This window comes from Mytilus edulis, chromosome 7 (genome assembly GCF_963676685.1).
Source record: "Mytilus edulis chromosome 7, xbMytEdul2.2, whole genome shotgun sequence".
NCBI lineage: Eukaryota > Metazoa > Mollusca > Bivalvia > Mytilida > Mytilidae > Mytilus > Mytilus edulis.
The window spans coordinates 75005802-75016966 of NC_092350.1; positions in this window are offsets into that span (position 1 = coordinate 75005802).

Genomic DNA, 11165 nt, shown 5'->3' on the forward strand with positions numbered 1-11165 from the left:
AGCCTTTTTCATGTAAAATTGATCTTGTTGTTTCAGTTTTTTTAATGAAAGTTCTTTGCTTATTCCAAAAAGCCTAGATGATGAGTAACAGATTTAAAAATAACCTGTTTGCACTGTTGATTAACGATGAATAAGTACAGTAACACTAACAGATCTGTATCTTCACCATTTACTATGACTACTAAAGACAAAGTAAAATCCAAAAGATCTGCTTCATGAGTCATATTCTTAGTCTTACATTTAATGTTATTATCCTGTAGCTTGTCACAAAGCACCTTAATAAGATAGATATAGGAAGATTGGGTTTGTTAAAACTGTTTGACATGAAAGTTTTGTTAAGTTTTGCAAGTCATAGATGAGGTGAAATTGATTTTCTTCAAAATAATGTCTTTTGTTCTACCCAAATGTGTAATATCTTTAAATGAAGGAAGTTCTTGATTATTTTCAAAAACAATTACAGGGTCTTTGTTTGTGTAATGTCTCGAAATGATATAACATGTGTCCAATGAAGTCGGTGCAATATGCATCGATCATCCAGGACATACTGAAGACCCTCACCATCTACTTGTATATGTTTTTAGAAAGTCTGAATCTGACTTTGACTTAGCTTTGGCTGCCAATGTTGGTGATTGGTTTGACCTCTTGAAGCTTTTACTCTATTTTTTTCGCATTTCATCGATTCTAACGTTTTATTTCAAAAACTTACTGTTTTTTTCAACGTTTATAGCAGGCTCTGCCTGAACACCTGTTTCAATATTTCTAAGTGAAACATAATTAGTAAAATGATTTCTTTCACTAATGGAACTCAAGAATTGCAATAGTGTCTATATAAAAAAGAAGATGTGGTATGATTGCCAATGAGACAACTATCCGCAAAAGACCAAAATGACACAGACATTAACAACTATAGGTCACCGTACGGCCTTCAACAATGAGCAAAGCCCATACCGCATAGTCAGATTTAAAAGGCCCCAGTAAAGCAATGTAAAACAATTCAAACGAGAAAATTAACTGCCGTATTTATGTAAAAAAAAAAAAAGACAAACAAATATGTAACACATAAACAAACGACAACCACTGAATTTACAGGCTCCTGACTTGGGACAGGCACATACCTAAATAATGTGGCGGGGTTAAACATGTAAGCAGGATCCCAACCCTCCACCTAACATGGGACAGTGTTATAACAGTACAACATAAGAACGAACTATAAAAATCAGTTGAAAAAGTCTTAACTCATCAGATGGACAAATATACCAGTGGACGTGGCCGGGTACCCTGTCTCATTCTTTTCTTGTACGGTTAGCTTCTTCATGCTGATCACCAGTCCAGTATGCAACACCAGTGAGATCTTGCATGGCACTGTTTTAGTCCACACAAGCTGGCATTGAAAGTATTCATTGTGATCGTTGGGATTCATCCATTCCTCTGACTCAGGTTAGACCTCCATAAGATTTGACACTTCTCATCAAGATCTGTTCTATATTCAGATCTGTAGAAAACGGTCTGTACATGTATATAGTATTAATGAAGAAAATAATCTATTATCCAAAGGAACTTTTCATGTCAAACAGTCAAAACAAACAAGTTCTTCATGTTCTTATGAATGTGCTTTGTGACAAGCTAAAGCATAATAACATTAAATGTAAGAATGCAATTGATGATGCAGATCTTCTTATTGTGCAAACAGCATTGTCTTTAGAAGTCATAGTAAAAGGTGAAGATAAGGATCTATTAGTGTTACTGTACTTATTCATCATATGGTCCGAGACCACAATTATTTCGTAGTGCATTCCTTTAAAAACATGTGTTGTACTACTTTTGAGACAAGTATATCAAAATTATAGAAAACTTTATCAGCTCTAACTCAAAATATGGATAATTTTATGTTTAGGGCGCCAAGAATTTTTTTGACAGCTTCCGAAGTACTAAATTCTAACCCTTTTTCAGCTAGACCAAATCACAACTTTCCTTGAAAATTCTGAACCCAATTTTTATTTACAGTGACTGTGTAGTTTCACCCCCTACTTGCAACATGAGGCATTAATCATGGAGAAATAAATTTAGTAGGGGTATAAAAAAAATTGGCAAGTAACCACTGTCAATACTACGGATCAAAATCAAGGGACGACAATTGTAGTCTTGGACCATGTTAATCAACAGTGCAAACAGGTTAGGTATTTTTAAATATGAAATAATGAAAATATGGAACAAAGAACAGTCTAAAGGATTCTTTGGGAGGATGTTTGTAATTTGTTGCTCTTTTTGCATTCTATAACAGGATGTTACTCATCATCTAAGCTTTTTGGAATTGGCATATGACTTCCATTAAAAAAACTGAATCACAAATATCAAGATCAAGGCTTCTTTAAAGCAGATACCATCTAAGCGGGAGAAGAAGCGCTAACATGTTTATATGGAGGAATTGACATTTTTGTCTGGAGCAAATTAAAATCCATTGTAATTACTGGAATCACATTGGTTCAGGTGAAAAGTTCACCACCAACATCAGATACAGGGTAATTTCATAGTCTTCGAGTGTATTATCAGAAGTTGACATACATCCTACAGATTATGGTTAGGAAATAAAAAATGAAAAACTGTATCCTATTTAGATGGCACTCCCACAGACCTGATAAGCTTCTTAACATTAGTATATGCAACTATAAACAAAACTATGACACCAAACCATGAGTCTGTTGAAAAAATGGTTCTGAAAAATATGAATAGTAGTTTTTTCTAGTTTTTGACGATTTTTTGACAAATTTAGCTGTTTTCACCCAAAATCAATTATTTTACTATTCGTTTTACAATGAATTTTGTTTGATCTGATTATAATTACATCAATATTTCCATTTTTCTATTTTGGAGTGATTCAAAAGCAGTATAAACTCCAAATTGGTGTATTTCCAGTTTTTAACGATTTTTGATTGATTTTGCTATATTTTACTCAAAATCATCATTTTCACAATAAGGAATTGCTGTAAAGTTTTGGAATGACTAAAACAATGGTGTTTGTCTTTATTGAAAAATCAAATGAACAACTTTTTTAATACTTTTCCTGTCTGTTTTGGTAAGCAATTCACGCTATGTGAATCTCAAATTCCAATAAAAATCGGATGTTTTCACCTAAAATTCCATGTTTATTTAAAAAAAAAATATTTTTTTAATTTTATTTCATACACACTGTATAAACTGTTGTAAAACTTTTGATTTGACATGATTATCATATAAAATGAATGTTAAACAAGCTTTTCCCAGTTTTTCGCTATTTTTGACAAATTTTGCTATTTTTCACCCAAAAAAATCCATGTTCCCACTCAGATATCTTGGTAGACTTTTAGTATGTTACAAAGAAAGCCATTTTGAATCGAAAAATACAAAAACAAATTCTGTTGCAATTTTTTTGAGGTCAAATGCTACTTTGACTAGACTAACATGCAAACATGTTCGATACATGAGATAGACGCCGTAAAATGGTTTACTTTTAGGTTTTACTTTCTCTTGTAAACCAAATCTGAAACAGTCATTTTGATCCGAACAATTCTAATGACTTAAAATGAACTATTATTTCATTTGCATCTTAAGGTGAATTTTCAGATATTTTCAGAGCAGTATTTAATTACTGTTCAGACAAATAAGAAATGTGCAGTCTATTGTCAGAATATTCAGTAGTTGTTATATACCTATGCAGATCAAACTCAAACTGAATGGTCTGAAAAGTGAATGAAGTTAATGACGAGAAGTCTGGGAGCCGCTTAAGACCCCCAGAAGCTATGAGAAAAATAACGCAATTTCGTGCATTCTGAGCGTTTCCAGGACTCTTTCTTACATTTAAAAGCAATTAGTTTTTGGCTATTTTTTTCGACAATTTTGTGGTCTCAAAGTAAAAACATAGATTCTTTGTAATTATAGACTTTTTGGTTTTAGAAGATGTAGGATAAAGCTAAAATTGTAATTCTCATAATCATTTATACCCGATCTCTGTTCGTGTCTTGTATTGTGCTTAGACTGGTGATTTTTTTATGACTAGATCTAAATATAGTGACAGTGCAGTATTTTACCTCAAGTACTAGTACTGCTGATGGCGACACTAAGGACCATCTTGACATGTTCTACGGTATTTGAAAATGATTCTTTTATTGTTGAAGACCCTCCTGCAACTATCAATTAAGATGAAGAACAGGAATATAAATTTTGACCATTGATCATATGTATTTTTTCTATGCATTGACTTTGTGTGCGGTAAGGTCCCGTGCACGTTTACTCCATATTCCTTTATTTTCCATTAAAGGGTCGGAACACGACTAAATGCAAGTTTAACCCTTCAATGTAAAAGGGTCATACGGCAATACATTTTTTTCAAATTATTTGATACCGGGAAATTGGTTACTTCACTTTAATCTAAACCATGTCAGCTATCTAGTTTTTTTTTTTACAAAAAAAGCAAGTTTTGTATTCTTTGATATCAAGTTCAATTCTCCATGCAGAAACGACCATTTTTTTCTGTGTCCAGTAGCATCGTATATTCTTGAAATATTTTTTTGCAAAATGTCTGTACATCCATGGACATGCGACATTGCAAAACACGTTTATAAATAAAAATGAATACTCAGACTATAGTCATAAAGTAAGACAATAAACAAACCCGCGAGATAGAAGTATAAACAATAGACCATTCTCTGAAAACTTAAAGTAAAATAGAAACATGGATCACGAAAAACATGCAGGCGCGACACCAGAGAGTGAAGAGAACTTGCTTCTTGCAAGACACTTTCCGTGAAAACAATGTCATATATGAAGACAATCTTTTGTTTCATGGGGATAATGAAAACTGCTTGTTTCTAAAAATATCTTCTATTTGTGTTTATGTACTTGGATAAATACATGTTGTTCAAACTTTTCATTACTAATCATTACTTAATTACTCCTAATAAAAACGATAAAAACAAACGATGCAATTTAGCCATTATTTATACAGCTCTTGTTATTTGTTGTGTTATTGAGAAAGATAAAAAGATAACCAGAATGTCCATGAAAATCCGACGAAGACCTTCACTTGGTTGACAATCTCTTAAGGTTTGCGGATTTTCAAGATTTGAATATTTATTTATGTAAGTTGTTAATATTTTTGCAACGAAAGTTTTTCTTTTTGGACAATTATAATAAGCCCGATCGTTAAGTTGTCTTTTTTTCTTACTAACTCTTCATTTTATTTTGTACAACATGTATTCATCTGACAGTATTGAAGTCTTGTTGACCCTTAAGAAGAAGAAGTAATCATTGAAATAAAACAAGATACATAAACACGTTACGAAAACTTGCATTAAATTTCAAATGAGTAGGGGCTATAATGGCCTAAAATGGCCCCAGATTTACAAGATAATTAAAATTCGAACAGAGCAGATTTTCTCCATAAATTATTAGAATATGAGTCAATGATTTAAAAAAAATGTTTTTATCTAACAAAAAAATGTTCAATGACGTCACAATGGTAGGTGCAAATGACGTCATAATTGAGAAAATAAGCAAAAATACAGAAATTTGGATGGTTTTTCCAACTTTTGACCACCGCACCATGCTTGCACCAATTAGAAATTTTAAAATTTTGACAAGTTCATACATATCAAACTTCAGATAAAACATTTTTTTGGTGCAAGGTTGGTGCGATAGTTTATTTTATATTTTTCATAGCCAATCGGAGCAATAAAAAGCTGAAATATGCCGTTCAAATTGGACATATTCATCTGACAAAGTTTAGTTTATACATTCTTATGCCTATAGGAACTTAATTTTTTTGGTTATGAATGTAACATGTATTCCTAATATTACATGTATTTCCATAAGTATATCTCGGTAAATGTCTTTAAAAAATCTGAAAGCAATAAACTCTACACGTGTAAGGGAGTCAATAACAACTTTGAGAACATTTTTTTTTAATTGTGAAATTTTAGATATAGACCAATATATAACAACATCTGTACATTTCTTATGTTTCTGCTTATTATCAATTCAAAATCTAGTGTTTGAGTGGGGCAATCTTCACTCTCTGGTATTAGGGTCGGATCCATGATTTATGTTAGGAAAGGGGGGGGGGGGGCAAATTAAAAAGATTATTTTGCTTAAATTCACATAATTGGCAAGAAATACAAAATTTATGTTGAAAATGAAACTACCTATATTCCAATTGCATGTGTCTTTGTTGGTAATGCGCATAAAGTTCTAGAAAATTTGATGGTAAGAGAACAGAAACGGCATATGGTAGACTATCCATATATCCGTACATACATGCATAATATATATATAGAAATGGTTATTTGACCTTCCTATTAATAGAAACAAGTGCCTGAAGTCTGTAAGCAACTGGCATGTCTGTTACCTTTTTAAAGGTTATGTTTTGAATAGTTTTATAATCATAAAAATAAAGTAAAATTTTAAAAATGGACCCAGTTTTGTTGTTACGCCCCATTTGTTGGCATTTCTCGTTTTGTTTATATAGATTAGACCGTTGGTTTTCCCGTTTGAATGGTTTTACACTAGTAATATTGGGGTCCTTTATAGCTTGTTGTTCGGTGTGAGCCAAGGCTCCGTGTTGAAGGACGTACTTTAACCTATAATGGTTTACTTTTTAAATTGTTATTTGGATGGAGAGTTGTCTCATTGGCACTCACACCACATCTTCCTATATCTATTATGTTTTCTGGTCTGTGGTCCATTTGTCTGTTCATCCGATCGTCCTTGTGTCCCACTTTAGGTTTAAGTTTTCGGTCAAGGTTGTTTATTCTGACATCAGACTCAGACTTCTTTTGAACTAAGTTTTATTGTGTGTATTGCTGTGTGTTTGATTTTTTTCTTCTTCGGCTAGAGGTAAATGGAGAGGGGGTTTAAGATCTTAAAATAACATGTGTAAGCTTCCGATTTTTGCGCCTGTCCCAATTCAGGATTATCTGGCCTTTGTTCGTGTTGTTAGTCTTGTGATTTGGGCATCCATGTACTAAAGACACATTCTTGTTTTCAACTATTTTGATGTATATAAAATAAATATTGTCATGATATTAATCACAGACCAAGTCATACGACACTAAGATTAGCGAAGGCGAAATATAAACTAGTAAACTTGACAAAAACTACAATAAAACAAATAATATATATAAGGAACATAGAAACTTTTTAAGAATACAGATTTATTTGAGATAGTATCATGTACCAGCTTTTTAATGCTATAGAATGATATGGTTATAAATCTGGACGTCTGAAATAGATAATAAAAATAAGATGAATTTCGAAAAGTCAACCCTAACGATCCTCTACATATGTCTAGAGGGGTGGGGTTGGGGTTTACTTCAATACTTAAATGATAGGGGTGCTGCTGTTTTGTTACTTCACCCTGTTTTACATTTTCAAAATATATACCCTTTCATATATTGCGTAGGGAAAAAAAAAATCCTTTTCCCATATCAATTTGGTTTCATGTGGATTTATGTAAAAGAGGAATACTTCAGTGCCAAAAGAAAAATATTAGTTGATAAAGACACAGCGGGAACACCAAACAAGTTGACAGTCAAAGAAGTTATGGGAACTTTAGTGTCCTTATCATATATATATCTGATAGTTTTCTTAACTTTTTACTTATTTCAAGCTTAAAAGGGTGAATTATTCCAAAGGCACGTCATATCACCTTATAGATAAAAGTGCCCCCCCCCCTTTTCAACCCCAACCCCTACCTGAAACATAACTACTGTAATGGAAATACACGGACATTTTAAAACACCCTTTAATGCATGTGTCTGTATCTATTTATTTTAGATAATTGATATTAAGATTTCTTAGCGCTAAATATGTGTTCTTGTCTTTATATTATTCTTCTTGTCGCTAATAAGTGAGATGACACCCAGCACTAGATGCACAATCTGTATATATCAGCAATACCCGGTGTTTTGTTTTGTTTGTTGATGTTTCAATATTGCTTTTCCCCTTAACATTTACTTTGGAGTTTGTTACTTTTTACAATTTGCATCTTAAATTGCCTGTCTGTTACAATATATTTGAAATTAAATCTTGTAAAATAGAAAACAAATTGCAGTTGCCATGGGCACAGATGTGTTGCTAGGAAGAAACAACAGTGAATTTTGCAAAAATGTGCATTTAATTATGTAATATTTAAATAGTGTACAAGTGTAGAGCTCACTACATGCTTAAAACAGGTTTAATTTCAAATAGAGATCTATTAAAGCTGTATAATAATCATATTTGATGAGTTTAACTCCGCCATTATATTGGTTGCTAGGCAACAGAATAAACGAGCTAGACCTAAAATTCAACTATTTTCAGAAGGTCTATGGTATAGACTTACAACATGACAAACAAGTGAAACTGTGAGCTACTGCTCACTGATGATACCCCCGCCGCAAGTGGATAATATTAATAGTGTAAAAATATGCAAGTGTTCCGTAAACAGGAAGTTGTCGAGTAATGAATCTGAAAACGCATCACATGGTATAGCTGACTTATATAAATCCTGAAACCAAATTTCAGAAATCCTTGTATTGTAGTTCCTGAGAAAAATGTGACGAAAATTTTCAACTAGGCTATCAAGTGTAAAATCATACAAGAGTTCGGTAAACAGGAAGTTGTCAAGTGATCAATCTGGAAACACATCACATGGTATAGCTGACTAAGATAAACCCTGAAACAAAATTTCAGAAATCCTTGTATTGTAGTTTCTGAGAAAAATGTGACGAAAGTTTCATGGGACGGACTGACTGACGGACGGACGGACAGACTGACAGACAGAGGTAAAACAGTATACCCCCCTTTTTTGAAAGCGGGGGTATAATTAAATGAAATTTGAGGGTTGGGCCAAAAACAAAAGTTAATTAGCAGTAGAAAAGCTACGGATCGATTCTGACCCTCCTTCCATATGACGTAACGGCCACAACATTAAGGGCGACAATCGCGATTTTTACATAGAGGGCGACAGTATCGCGCCATCTCGGTAATTTGTTTACATCGTGTACGTGTGATTTTTCGAGAAATTTATTATTAAAGACAATTAAACTTGTGTCATTTCATCATCAATTAGTTATATAGGTAAGTTTTACAGGTGACCATGCTATTTTTTCTTCTAAGAAGACTTTATTTTACAAGAAACGAACATCTGAAAATCACAAGTGACATTGTTATTTTGGAAGATAAAAATATGGCGGGTGTTTTCCCCTTCTGAAAATAACTGACATATTTACATCATATTTGCTATTAAAATATAAAATAACCAAAAATAGTATCTATGATGATAGGAGTCCCAAAATATTTGCATACTTACCCATCACTCCGTGTCAAATTGTATAACTGAGGCTGCGAAAAAAAAGCACATAAATCGACGCCATTTTTCAACAAATCAAGGTTTCTGAGTTCACGAAATCCTAGTATTATTATTTTTAATGGTTAGTAGAAAGATATGAATATTATCCATAACATAATTTATTGATCAGATCGGGTTATGGCTATAAGTTTGCCTCTTTACGATGCTGAAATCCATTAAATTCCCACAGACAACACGAAATAAACGCCCCTTTCTCAGCCCGAGACTTCAATTTTGATTAAAACTTGAGTTTTGGCATGTCAATGTTAGCATTTACATTTTAATTAAATTAGTACGTGTGTGTAAAGCATTTGTTCTGATTTGTTTGATTGTGTCGACTAGTAAAAAGGTTAATTAAATGGTTTTATATCATTAATTTTGAATCCCAAAAGTGTGTGACAAAATACAAAAACAAACAAAATAAAATAATAAGAAAAATATAACAACTACATAAACTTATAGTTTAATTTTATCCTAAACCTCTATCCATCATTTCATACAGATAGTACAGGGTGAGGGTTCACAAAATAGGGAACCAGGGGTAGATACAGCCATTTTGAAAAAGGGGTTCCCTACCCAGGATTAAGGGGGGTTCCAACTCAATGTCCCCATTCAAATGCATTGATTGTCCTTAAAAAGGGGAGATTCAAATCCCAGAACCCTGTCCCTGGATCCGCCACTGTAAAATATGGCTAAAGTATAAAGAATTGAAGAACTTTGACTAAAGAAACAAAGAATAGAGAAAATTTACTATGTTATAAGGATTAAAGAAAATGACGTCATGCTAATCCAAATAATTATGACGTCTGACAAGGCTATTTTTTTTTTATCTGGGACGCCTTCCTACGCATCCCAGAAAAAAATGATAAAATATCCTAGCCAGACGTCATAATTATTTGAACTATTGATGTGCAAATTTATGTAATAAGAAAAGAGAAATGATGGACAAAAAGTATAAAAAAAGAAGAGACAAATGAACGTAAAGAATAAATGATAAAAGAATGGAGAACACCCCATTAAGACTCTTGTTTATCTGAACAACAGCACTATTATTTTTGCTGAATAGTGCATATAGGCGTTTCCCGTTTGAAGGGCCCTTTTTAGCTACTTGTTCGGTGTGAGCCAAGGCTCAGTGTTGAAGGCCGTACATTGACCTATAATGGTTTACTTTCATAAATTGTTATTCGGATGGAGAGTTGTCTCATTGGCACTCACACCACATCTTCCTATATCTATGTAAACTATCTTTTAAAGATTTCAGGTATATGAAATATTAACCAGTAGGACAGTATAAATTCTGCCCCTCCTTCCATGCAAAAAAATAACAAATTATGTGATTTATTGTTGAATTTTATTGCCACATTCAGTATTGGCTAGGTGTTGTGGCCTGGTTTTATTGGTGGTGGATACATTTAATATCAATTACTGGTATTATGAATTAAAGATATGAATGATTGAATGAAAAGTATCCTTTTAAATAACAGATACATGTAAGATAATTTAATTATAAAGTCATTCAAAATAAATTAATTATTTACATCAAAAGTCTAAAATAATTTCTTTATTATTGTTGAATCATATGAACCTCTTTTTGCTTATCTTAGATTTAAAATAAGAATGATTTCAATTTAAATGAAATGATAACAAACATCTGAAAACAATCATAGTTTATACATTATGGGATTTTCTCATGTTTAAAGGCTTTCAAGTAGCAAAAAAATATATCCACTCCAAATGCGGATTTTGGGATAGTTGTCTCATTGGCAATTATTCACATCTGTTTAGTTTTCCATTAGTGAAATTC